Here is a 13,381-nt window from a genome sequence, read left to right on the forward strand (position 1 = left end):
GAGTAGAAGGTCCTAACTGCTGGATAGATCTAGTGTCCTGAGTAGGTGCCTTGAGCCTGGAGAGATGGTACCAGCATGGGTGTCCAAGGAGCTTGGCAGCCAAGGGGGTGGTGAGGATTACCGTGTGAGGTCCTGTCCATTGAGGTTCAAGAGACCTAGGAGTTGGCTGTTTGAGGAGTACTCTGTCCCCTGGGGAGAGCGGGGCAGGATTAGGGGCATTAGGGTCCACTGGTGTGGGGGCAGGGAGACAACTATCAGCATGTGAATGGAGAAGGGACCTTAAAAGGGAGAGGTAGGGTAAGTACCCGACCAGTGGAGGAGTTTTGACTGGGAGGTGATGGTTAAGGAGAAAGGGCCTGCCATAAAGCAGCTCAAAAGGGTTCAGACCCATAGAGGAACATGGGGTGGCCCTGAGGCGAGTCAGGGCAATGGAGAGAAGGGAGGGCCAAGATAACCCGAGTTCAATGGAGAGCTTGATTAGCTGTTGTTTGATGAGTCCATTGGCCCTCTCCACCTTTCCCGAGGATTGTGGATGGTAGGGGGTATGGAATTTCCAGGAGATGTTGAGAGCTTCTGACATGAACTACATGACCCTGGAAGTGAAGGCTGGTCCATTGTCCATCTGAATGGTTCGCAGGACACCAAACCAAGGAATGATGTGGTCCAGGAGTAGCTGAGCCACCACATCTGCCTTTCCCTAGAGGCCAAGAACGCTTCTATCCATCCTGTAAAAGTGTTCACAAGTGTTAGGAGATAACGGAGTTTTTTATGAGTAGGCATATGAGTGAAATCAGCCTGCTAATCTTCACCCAGTTGGTGTTCACAAAGCTTGTGTAGAGACTGACATATGTGGAGATCCCCCTGTGAATTGGCCTGGGCACACATCTGGCAGGAGGAGTGAACCTGTGAAATACGATCTTGGAGATGGGTGGGGTCAAAGACGGGCTCCAAGATGCGGAACAAAGCTTTGGGGCCTATGTGTAAGGTCTGGTGGATGTCTGAAATGATTGACAATGCCTGGTCTTGAGGAAGGATGAGATGCTTATTTATTTTATTATTATTATTATTATTATTATTATTATTTTGGTTTTTCGAGACAGGGTTTCTCTGTGACTTTGGAGCCTGTCCTGGAACTAGCTCTCTAGACCAGGCTGGTCTCGAACTCACAGAGATCCGCCTACCTCTGCCTCCCGAGTGCTGGGACTAAAGGCGTGCGCCACCATCGCCCGGCGAGACACTTATTTAAATAGAACCATCTGTCCTTTGTTTTTGTGGCCCTCCCTTTTTATAAGCCTAAATTGAACAGCCAGATGTACCACTATAAGAGAGCACAGCTGAGTCTTGGGTGGTAAGACTCCATACCTCAGGGATCCGAGGGAGTTCAGGAGCGCAGAGGTGGCCTGTTGGGACAAAGACAATGTAGGACTGCAAAGAAGGAGGTCATCGACATACTGAAGGAGCGTGCTAGAACCTGGGTCGAAGTTTGAGAGATCTCGAGACAAGAGCTTGGCCAAGAAATGGGAGCTGTTCTGAAAACCCTGAGGGAGAATAGTCCACGTAAGCTGTCTGGAGGACTGGGAGTCAGGGTCCTCCCAGGTGAAGGCAAAGAGGAAGTATGAGTCAGGGGGTAAAGGAACAGTAAAGAAGGCTTCTTTTAGGTCCAGAACAGTAAAGTAAAAGGTGGTAGGAGGGACATTAGACAGGAGATTGTGAGGGTTGTTAACCAGAAGGTGAACTGGAAGGACTGCCTCATTTATGAGGAAGAGGTCTTGAAGTAGGCGCTAAGCGCCAGAGGGCTTATGCACACACGCAAGCACAGGAAGAATTGGAGTGTTGCAGGGTGAGTCAACAGGAATCAGAAGTCCTTGAGATAGGAGATTGTGATAATAGGCTTAAGGCTGTGAGTTTTAGACACGGGAAACTGGGGTCTGGAAGGGAAGGACAAAGGGTCTTTAAGGCGAACTAGCACTGGCTGGTGGTAAGTAGCAATCACAGGATAGAAGTGTCCCAGACTTGGGGCTCTACTGGGTAAGGGAGTATAGGGACAGAACAGCCTGGGGTAGGAACCTGTGAGGCTGTTAAATTGAGAAGAAAGTGTGACTCAGGAGAGTGTGTGGGGGCTGAAGTGAGTGTGGCCCTGAAGCAGCTGAGAATATCTTGACCCAGTAGAGGTGCAGGGCAAGTGGGTATCACCAGGAAAGAATGAGAGAAAAATTGCCCTGCAAGAATACAGGGCAGTGGCAGAGTTTTAAGTGAGAAGGAACGGGTCCTGTCTACCCCCATAACTGAAATTGGTGAGGGAAACATAAGGCCCGGGTGAGATATTAAAACAGAGTAGGTAGCTCCTGTGTCCAAAAGAAAAGTAATGAACTTACCTGCTACCTGCAGCATTACCCAAGGCTCAGAGAGGGTTATGGAAGTCACCAAGTCTGGGCTGCATCAATCCTCTACAAGGCCGAGAAGTTCGAAGGCTGGCACAGTCTCACTTGCCAGTGTTGGTGAGGCTGGACCTCCACGGCATGGCATAGAGGACGAGTCCGCATGGGGGCATTGTGATTTCCAGTGTCCAGGTTGCTGGCAGGTAGGGCATAGCCTCGTAGGAGGCCCAGGGTAATATTGTACCAAATGGCCATTTAGACCACATTTGAAGGAGCCTGTCTGTGAGGTTGACTTAGGCTGGGCTCCAGCATGATGGAGCCTTGTGGTTGACTTTCCTTGTCCCCCTTCTGTGAGTCCCGGTGGCCTTAAGGCAGCTGGTAAGGCTTGAGCCTGGAGCATTACTACCTGTTTCAGCAGGAAGACTGCTGTTTCTTCTCGGGCATTAAAAACATTAAAGGCAATTTTCAACAATTCCTGTATAGGAGTTTGGGGACCCTCCTCAGCCTTTTTTAACTTCTTTCTAATATCTGGTGGTGACTGAGAAATAAAATGGGTAGCCAGGACTGTGGCTCCCGCTGGGGAGGCTGGGTCCAGCCTGATATATTGGACCATGGTTTCTTGAAATCAATTTAAAAAGGATGGCTGGGCCGGGCGGTGGTGGCGCACGCCTTTAATCCCAGCACTCGGGAGGCAGAGGCAGGCGGATCTCTGTGAGTTCGAGACCAGCCTGGTCTACAAGAGCTAGTTCCAGGACAGGCTCCAAAACCACAGAGAAACCCTGTCTCGAAAAACCAAAAAAAAAATAAAAATAAAAAAAATAAAAAATAAAAAGGATGGCTGGGTTTTTGTCAGCTAGCTTTGTGATCTCTCGAAGTTTGTCAAAATTAACTACTTTTTCTAAGACCATTGCCATACCCTGAAGGAGGCAACGAACCATGGCTGTCAGCTGCTTTGGCCAGGTTGGTAGTCCCAGTGTGGTTCTGTGGCCGGCACAGCCTCTTCCTCCACAGGGACCGTACTGTCTACCAGATGAGTCTGGTCTGCATATTGTCTCGCTGCTGACTGAATTCTACTTCGCTCCTCAGGAGTGAGAGTAGAAGCTTGGATGACATAGAAGTCATGCCAGGTTAGATTGAAGGCCTGGGACAGGTAGCAAAACTCTTTAATACAAACAGTAGGATTAGCAGAAAAGGAAGCTAGGTGCTTTTCTATCTGAGAGAGATCTGGAAGAGGAAAGGGAACATGGACTTTAATAAAGCCATTGGCTCCTGCTACTTCCGGAGAGGGCAGAGAAGGGCAGGGTTGTGGAGGGATCTGGTATGGGAGGAGAGGGAGGGTTGGGAGGGGTGCTTAGAGGGGGTTCAAGGTAGGGAGATGCGGTGCAGGGCAGGAAGGTGGGTAAGGGGAAAGTTGACCTTGAACTTCTGGTTTGGCAAGGAAGGGAGCAGGTGAGGGTGGGTAAGGAGAGGACTGTGGAATACTTTGCTCCACTGAAGGGGGTTGGGAGTAGTGAGGGTTCAAGGGAGTGGGGGAGGGGCCAGTGCCTCTGGCTGCATGGTTAAGGCTGAACTATCTGGATCCCAATTCCCAGATGGCCCAGAAATTGGATGCACTGTGATCCTAGCGACCAAAATTGGTGCTACAAGATACTGGCTACTGAGGGAGGGGCAAGAGCACAGTGCCCCCAAAACCATGAACATATGAGAGATCTGTCCATTTGTCCCCATGGTGACAAAAATTTTCTAGGACTCAGAGGACAGTAAACTCAAGACTTCTCTCTGGTGGCCATCACGTCCCATTGTCAAGATCGTATTGAGGCAAAATCTTAGTGCATAGAGAAATTAACCTCTTGGGACAGATTATATGAGATAGTCCTAATTTATAAAGATTTTGTAAGAGGCAGCCCAAGGGCGATAACGGATCTGGCTTCAAGTTGTAAGCACCCATTTTAAAAGTCTGTGTCCAATCATGTGGCTCAAGTCTATTACAGCGCATCAGCAGAATAGGGCTATGAAAATTGAATGTCAGGCATCCCTGTATAAACAAAATTCACCTCAGCGAAAGTCTCAGCTTACGGCACGTGGGTCAGCCTTTAGTCACAGACCTTGTCTTCCACAAAAGCCTGAAAATCGACAAAAGTAAACACGAATGGGTCCCCCCAAACCCTAGCAGCATAGGCAAGAAAAAGGGACTCAGCAAGACAAAACCAATCTAGCCTGGCTGGGAGCCCATTTTAGCCTGGCGAAGAAAACAACCCCTCTGTGAGATCTCCAAGATGTTAGGAATCTTTCCTAACCGAGTCACTCCACGGACACAAAATAATCCCAATCAAGCCAAATCAGACCAAATTAAGAGATACCCAGGTTTAATTAGACACCTGCGCTCCAGGGTGGCCCCGAGGGAAACAAGAAGCTGCCAACGCAACCACCAGAGAGGAAAAGGGAAAACCAGGTGCTTATTTTCTGGGGAGCAGTTTAAATAGCCTGTGGGAGTGGTCTCGACCTTTCCTGGGGAGGGATCAAGGTTTGAGAGGCACAGGGGAGGGGCATCCAAAAATGGAAGCCAAGGCTGGGATTACAGATGGTCTTGCCAACCTGATATAACCTAGAATAACCTGGGGAGAGAGCCTCAGTTGTCTAGATCAGGCTGGCCTGTGGCCATGTCTGGTGTTTTGATTGCCTTAATTGATGTGGGAAGAAAAGTGGGTGGCACCATTCCCTGGTTTGCATCCTAGACTGTATACGAGAGGAAAAAATGAATGGAGCCTGAGCATGCCCTCGTTTCTCTGCTCTCGACTGTGGAGCCTGAGCATGCCCTCGTTTCTCTGCTCTCGACTGTGGATGTGATGTGACCAGCTGTTTTAAATCCTGGACCCTTGACTTCCCGTCTGTGATGGACTGTGAGCTAAAATAAACCCTTTCCCCTAAGCTGTATTTTGTCACAACAATGGAAATGGAACTAGAACACAGGCGCTATGCAGGAAATGGAGTGCCGTAGTTTGAATGTGAAATGTCCACTTTGCACCAGAAAAATAAATAAGAAGATACAGAGCTTTCAGATTTAAGAATTCAGATTTCAGTGGTCTTTAGTGGGGCCCAAGCATCTAGTTTCTAAATTATATGTATGCATTTGTGCATGTGTGCGCGAGTGCATCCACACATGCATGTGCATGCTTGGGACCACTTGCAGGAGGTGCTGGTCTCCTTCCACCACGTGGTCTCCATGATCAAATTGAGGTTGTCAGGTTTGATGGCAAGTACCTTTATTGGATGAGCCATCTTGCTGGCCCTTTTTTAAAATTTATTTTTAATTAAAAGCTTTTTTTTTTTTTTGAGACAGAGGAACACTTTGTGTTCTAAATTGACCCGAGCTCTCTGTGATCTCGTTAAAGAGGCTCCCATTGCTTCTATTCCTGCCTCATGAGCTGCCATGGGAGCACATACTTGGAGCATTGGCTGAATTTGCTGGAGGAAGTCAGATGTGAAGTTCCAACTCTCTGATCTGATCCTGTGTGTGCCATGCCTTAAAGTCACTCAAGGTAAATGTTGCCTCTAGGGCTGGAGAGATGGCTCAGAGGTTAGGAGCACTGACTGCTTTTCCAGAGGTCCTGAATTCAATTCCCAGCAACCACATGGTGGCTTACAACCATCTATAGTGAGATCTGGTGCCAGCAAGACGGAAGAGTCATAGGTAGAACACTGTGTACACAATAAATAAATCTTTCAAAAAATGTTGCCATGCACACTAATCCTACATCTTAGGTACAAGGAACCTTTTTGTCAGGACTGAGCAGTAGAAGTGTGGCCACCTGCAGTGAGGCAGGGACACAGACCCTCCTGTGAGAGCGGAGGAGACTCTGTTAGCGAGGTCTGTGGTGTCCATGGGCCTGCCCCTCCCCCCCCCACAGGGGACTTCCACGGCCTCTCTTATGAAAGAAGATGCGTTTCTTCTGTCCGTCTTCAGTGCCCTGTCTGGGTGAGTACGAGTTTGTATCTTCTCAGGAAAAGTCACACAACACCGCCCTCTCCTTATCCTTTGTGGCCCAGCTGACGTCATCATCTCTGGACTTCCGTTGTACCTGATGGCTTGTGGTTTTTTTCTCAGTTCTGCATCTTGGGGTTATACACACAGAAAAGGAGACAAGTGAATATACAGCCTGGTGTGGCATGCTGATGTGTAGCCTCTCTTCTGCTCTGGCCCTGAAGCTCTGTGAGGGAAGGACTATGCCAACTTTGATCAATATTATAAACCCAGAGCTTGGCTTGTACAGGAGCCTAGAACCTGCCTATCAAGTGAATGAACGTTACTCACTCACTGAAGAAGGTGTATGGGGTGTGTGTGTGCATGTATGTTATATGTGTATGGTGTATGTGGTGTGTAGTGAGTGTGTGGTGGGTATGGTATATGTGTGATATGTGTATGTGTGGTATGTTTGTGTGTGTGTGCACATGGTGTATACACAAGTGTGCACCTGAAGACTCAGCGGAGGAAGTTGGGTGTCTGCTGTATCATTCTTCACTGTATTCCTGTGAGATGGGGGTTCTCACAGAACCTGAACTAGGCAGAACTAGTCAGCAAGCCTCAATGACTCGTCTCTCTCCACCTGACACAGCACTGAGGCGAGAGGCCACCACACAGCTATGTCTGGCATTTATTTATTTATTTATTCATTTATATATTTAAGCATGGGCACCGGGATCTAAACTCAGGGTTTTGTGTTTGTGCAGCACGCATTCTTACCCACTGAGCCATCTCTCCAGCTCCAAACATATTCATTTTCAAGTTCAAGGTTTGACATGATGTTTTGGAGAGGAAAAAAAAAAAAGAATGATCCTTTGCCTAATACATGGTTCTGTTTTCCCTGCAGCTTATAGTCTACACATGACAGAAGAGAGCAAAACAAAAAAGCAATATTTACAGCTCTCCCTCAGCAGGCAAAAATTAGACTCACTATACATCAGTTCAGCCTGAGACCCCAATAGCCTTGAAAAAGCTATTTAGAAACAAGTATAAAAATTCTGTTTGTGGTGTAATTAAATAACCAACTCTCTGCAGGGGTTTGCTGGCCAGCATGAGATACCCAGAGAGTTTCTATGGCTTAATGGCCCAAGTTTCCCACTTATTGGCCCTCCAGCTGAATATGTGTGTTATTTTCTCTGTAGCAATGCTTTATTTAAGTAGATCATTCACCTTTAAGATGTGTTTACAGGAGCTGAGGGTTATAGCTCAAGGGGTACAGTATATGCCCAGCATGGTAAAGCCCTGAGCATCAATCCTCATGGCCCCCACAAAAGAAATGCTTGTGACTGTCTGGGATGATATATCACACAGTCCTGATCGCAGTGACCAAAGAACTTACAATGATGAGGTCTCAGAGAATGGGAAGTGGTCTGTGGGACCCTTGGTGAATAGTAGGTGCTTTTTTTCTTTCTCTTTTTATTAATAATCAAAATAATTAAAAACAAAACTGTAACAACCTTAATGCAGAGTAGCAGTTAAATCAAACTGCTGCTGGAATTTAAGGATGTGCCTATCTAAGGCACACCCTTCCTCACTGTGAGGCACATGACTGTGTAGGGTGTGCGCATAAAAACCAACAAGCGTTTGAGAAATGGAAACCACTGTGGGGCAGAAAGCATGGACTTTTCATTATGCAATCCCAAAATGCTCTGCTCTTTTCCTTTTCTTGGCCTCTGTATCCTCTGTGGTTCCAGTTCCAGCTGAACTTGTCACAATCCCAAATCTCTCCTTCCTTTTTTCAGCTTCTCATCATCCTCAGACTTTCTAGAGATGGAAGAGACATTCAAACCAAATCTCCGTGCTCTTTCCTTTAGTTTATCCAGGTTAACCATAGGTTTGGTGTCAGATGACCGACCTTTTGTTGGAACAGAAGAAATTCCAAACCTAGCTGCCCGCGCAGCCTTCTTACTCTCCAAGCTTACAGGTACATTGAATCGTTCAGCCCTCTTCTGCATTCTTTCAGTCTGAGGTATTCCAGATGTAATTTTTACCACTTTCTTTTCTGAGGCCACATCAACAGTTTTTTTCCGGAGGTTCTTCCTCTTTAACAGGCAGTTCTATGGGCTTTGGTTCTTCTTCCTCAGCCTTGTCTCCCAGTACATCTTCTTCATTTGCTTTCTCTTCAGCATGTTCCTCAAGATACACCTGCAGCCGATTGATAAGATCTTGCTTTATTCCCTCGGTCTCTAAACCAGGAGCAAGACATTCTTGCTTTAGTTCAGCAAGCTTCAGCTTGTGCAGCTCCACCTTCTCGGCGCCATCTTGCTGTGCCTTAACTCCGAATAGTAGGTGCTTAACAGATAGTGTCTTCCCATAGCCTTGAAGGCTATTTTCAGCTATGGAGTAACAGAGCCTCCAGAATCGGGCTAATGGCCAGGAAGGAGTCCCTGAAAGAAATGAAAAAGAAGCAAGCAAAGGAAATGTCTTAGAGAAAGATAAAAATGAGTATTTTTTAAACAAGGATTAAATTTTAAAATGCGAATGGTTTAAGAATTTATATGTCATTCTTACACGGGAGCTATACTAATCTCTGTAATGGTTCCAGTTTTAGAAGCATGCTGCCAAAACCAGAAGCACATACATTTTTCATAGAATTTTATAAAAACGATATTTTTATAGGTCGCTGGGCCTCATCTCTGCACCATATTCAGGTTTAGTTGTATGCATAGCACAGTGCTTTCTTTCTTCTTCTTCTCCCTTCCCTGTTTCTCTTCCCCTCCCACTTCCTCTCTCCTTTTACACAGGCATCACTATTGCCCAGGCTGGCCTCTGACTCCTGAGCCCAAAGGCTCTGGCTCACTCAGCATCCAGAACAGATGATTCTATAGGACCACAACACCACACCTGTCCACTTCTCCTCTTCCCATCTTTATCGGTTCCCCCTCTTCCTCTTCTGACTCTTCATCTTCTTCCTCCTCTTTTTAACTCCTGTGAGGGACACAAAAACTGGAGAAAACATTGTCATAATTCGAGAAATCACTCCAGAATAACGATCTCCAAGATCCCCACGACCTGACATGAAACATTCTGCTTCCCAGAAGGGAACTCTTCCTTGGACATCTCATGCCGCCAGGGTAGATTGCAGCTCACTTCCTCCACTCTTTGCACACACAGCTAGTAGCTAAGCCGCTATGCAGAGGTGTGTATTCTACTGTGGTCCTGATGTGATGGGGGGACATAGCTTTCTAAGTCCCAGAGCCTGTTTTCCACCCTTGGGGGACAAGGCCACTGTTCTCTGTTCCACGGGGGCACCACTGTCCTGGACTAAGGCATATGGCGTGATAATCCAGACAGCTAGTAAGTCTTATAGAGGCCACCGGCTGATTACCCCTGGTTATGCAGCCACACTCAGTGGCTCCCTCTGGGTGGTACGCTTTACTCTGTGTGAACCCCAGACTGGCAGCTTCAGCAGTACCCTGTTGAAAATAGAGACCCTCAAGCCATTCCCAGACCTGAATCAGTTCAGGAGAGCAAGGCTAGCTGCCATTCTTACTAATCTACTTGATTCTGTTTGTTTGACGATGACCTTGATCTCTTGCCTCTGTGTCCCAAGTCCTGGGTTACATGCCTGCTGTTTATTTGGTGCCCGAGATAAAGCCCAGGACTTCCCGTCTGTGAAGAAATCACTCTGCCAACTGAGCTGTATGTCCAGTCCCTAGGAATGTTATCTCCAACACTGGGGAGCTACTGCCTCAGGCTAATGCATGTCAGACCCTACTTTACCCCAGCATCTTCTTGGGAGCTCTGACCAGCCCTAACATTCCTTCTTCCTCACCAAACCAAACCTAAGACACAGGTATCAGTACTGTCGGTAATTCTTGCGAGTCTACCTGGTGACCTACTTTAGGACCCTCCGCCCCGAGTCGCAGCCTCAGGGCTCTGGAGAAATTCAGAATCCCACGCCTGGCCCCAGGGTTCATGCAGACTGCGCTTTAACCTAGGAGACCCTCCTGACACACTAAAATATAAGAATGTTTCAGGTATGGGTCAGAGTCCCAGGGGTGCCCGCTGAAGTCCCAAGTTCCTGCGTCCCAGGTACATAACAGATAAATGGTTAGTAATATTTCATAGAAATAGAAACAGTTTATTAAGAAATAGAAAGGCAGCACACCTTTAACCCCAGGACTTGGGAGGCAGAGGCAGGCGGATCTCTGTGAGTTTGAGGCCAGCCTGGTCTACAAAAGCTAGCTCCAGGACAGGCTCCAAAGCTACAGAAAAACCCTGTCTCGAAAAACCAAAAAAAGAAATAGAAAGGCAGTCGGGGGGTGTGCAAGTGGAAGAAAGAACAGGAAAGACACAACCACTCAAAAGCTCTGGCCATGAGGCTCCCACCCTTTGTAGGTAACCTGTGTGGTATTCCTGAGTTTATGTAGCTCAGACTTTTCTCACACACGATCCGCCTGTTGCATGCAGATTACATGGGAAGGGTTTGCAGCTCTCTGCCAAATGGCTTCTACCATACACTAATCTTGAACCGGCTCTCTCCAGAACCCACTCTCCTGAAAAAAGCCCTGGCCTGGGCTATAAAAATTCAGTCTAGATATGTCTGGAACTTTCCGATGTACAGACCAACGACTTACTGAAGCCACTCCAGCTGCCCAGGGGTTTTGGGTTTGTGTTAATGTCCGATTCTCTGAGGACCTGGTCTTCCTGTCCCCACCGATGGACGGCCAACAGCTTCAGACAGAAAAATTGAATTCCGTGAGTGCCTCCAGGGGGCTCTAGAGAATAAATCAGCGAGGAGGAAGCCCTTTAATTATAATGTTGGGAGTGTGACTCTGGGCGACTTGCTATTAATTACTGCCAGTTACTCCCTGGTGGCTTCCTCAGAACAAGCTATTTCTCACTCGCCCCGCCCTGCCCCACCCTCCAGTTTTTCCTTCTTTCTCCTTACTCCTCAACGTTTCACCAGATTACTACACTGTGATTTGAAAGTGAAACCAAGACTGACTCAAAACTGAAACAAAGTTGCATCTGGACAAAGGCGTTCCTTAAACACACAGAAAGAGAGCCCCAGAAGAGAATGGGCGAGACTTGTGATCCACCACAGCAGAAATATTATTTTTCTTTATTTTTTAACAGATTTAGTTCACTTTATTTTTCTTATATAAAACCCTTAAGTGGGGGCTGGAGAGATGGCTCAGTGGTTAAGAACGCTGGCTGTTCTTCCAGAGGTCCTGAGTTCAAGTCCCAGCAACCACATGGTAGCTCACACCATTGGCACCCTCTTCTGGCATGCAGGCAGAACACTGTATACATAATAAATAAATAAATCTAAAAAATAAAACCTTAAGTAGTGGCCACAACTGGAGCCTGGGTCCCCTGAACAGAGAGAGACACTGGTGCAGGTTTTCACAAGACGGTCAGTGAACTCCTGATAAGGAGACTTGGTGAGCACGGTCTCCTTCCAGAGCTTGGGGGTCAGATAGCTGTAGGTCTTAGAGATGGCAAAGTTGCTCAGGGTGTCAGTGAAGGCCCTGGTTGATGTGCAGCAGTCATAAATATCAGTATCAGCCATCATCAGTACCTTCTTGGACACAAGAGCAGATATGACACCAGTGCCTCTGGGGGCAGGGCTAAGACACACCACAGTGGTCTATTACTTTGCATGGGACAGTGTGGGTGTCTTCATTATTGCTGTGAAGAGACACCATGACCACAACAATTCTTTTTTTTATTTTTTAATGTACAGTGGTGTTTTGCCTGCATATAGGCCTGTGTGGGGGTGTCAGATTTTGGAGTTACAGGCAGTTTTGAACTGCCATGTGGGTGCTGGGAATTGAACCTGGGTTCTCTTGAAGAGCAGTCAGTGCTCTGAGCCATCTTTCCAGCCCCAACAATTCTTGTAAAGGAAAACATTAAGTTGTGGCTATCTTATAGCTCAGAGGTTTAGTCGGTTATCATCATAGCAGATAGCATGCAGACTGACGTGGTGCTGAGAGTTTTCCATCTTTATCCACAGACAGCCGAAACCATCTGTGTCCACTCTGTGGGAAGCTTGAGCAGAGGAGACCTCAAAACCCACCCCCACAACGACGCACTGCCTCCAGCAAGGCCACATCTACTCCAACAAAGTCTCACCTCCTAATCACGCCACTCCGTATGGGAGCCATTTTCTTCCAAATTGCTTTAGCAGGGCTTGCCAATCTTGTTCTCTCTCTCTCTCTCTCTCTCTCTCTCTCTCTCTCTCTCTCTCTCACACACACACACACACACACACACACACACACACCAGCCTCTCCACACAGGAACAATGGAAAGCTTAGATGGTGGTCTCTCTGACGGCAGTAGCCATCCTTGGAGCACTTAACCCCAAGACCAATGTGACCATTGTAGCCCCCAAAAGGGACAAAAGTCTTGTACCTGGTTCGCTGACCAACCCTAGTCTGCTTCTGCACTGGTATGGCCTTTAGAATCTCATCCTTTAGGGACGGACCCAGGAAGAAGTAAATAATCGCCAATTCCTTAATGGCGGGGAGATCCAGGGATTTGATCTTCAGGTCCTTAACCATGTGGGCAAGTTTGGTGACAGGAATCCACTCTTTATCTTCGACTTTACCTCTACGAGCCCCACGGCTTTGGCCACACACTCAGCCTCCACTACCTGGCCCTCTGTGACCCCTAAGACTGCTGCCTAATCCTCCTGGGAATTCTGCAGTCTCCGAATTCTGGGTCTCTGGGTCCTCTGGATGCACTATTTGGTGCTTTCCTGAGAAGGAGGAGGAGGAGGAAGGAGGAAGAGGAGAATGAGGAGGAGGAAGGAGAAGGAGGACGAGGAAGAGGGAAGAGGAGGAGGAGGAGGAAGAGGAGGAAGGAGGAGGAGGAGGAAGAGGGAAGAGGAGGAAGAGGAGGAAGGAGGAGGAGGAGGAGGAAGAGGGAAGAAGAGGAGGAGGAGGAAAAAGAGGAGGAAGGAGGAGGAGGAAGAAGAAGAGGAAGAGGAAGAAGAAGAGGAAGAAGAAGAGGAAGAAGAAGAGGAAGAAGC

At 47.6% G+C, this 13,381-nt stretch overlaps 1 pseudogene; it reads right to left on the reverse strand.

Annotated features, from left to right (window-relative positions):
- Window positions 1-8,028: 8,028 nt before the first annotated feature.
- Window positions 8,029-12,911, reverse strand: LOC121457690 (annotated as a pseudogene).
- Between the last annotated feature and the right edge of the window lie 470 nt (window positions 12,912-13,381).

The sequence above is a fragment of the Microtus oregoni genome, unplaced genomic scaffold (assembly GCF_018167655.1).
Source record: "Microtus oregoni isolate MIOR12 unplaced genomic scaffold, Mior012 000016F_ref0000370, whole genome shotgun sequence".
Classification (NCBI taxonomy): domain Eukaryota; kingdom Metazoa; phylum Chordata; class Mammalia; order Rodentia; family Cricetidae; genus Microtus; species Microtus oregoni.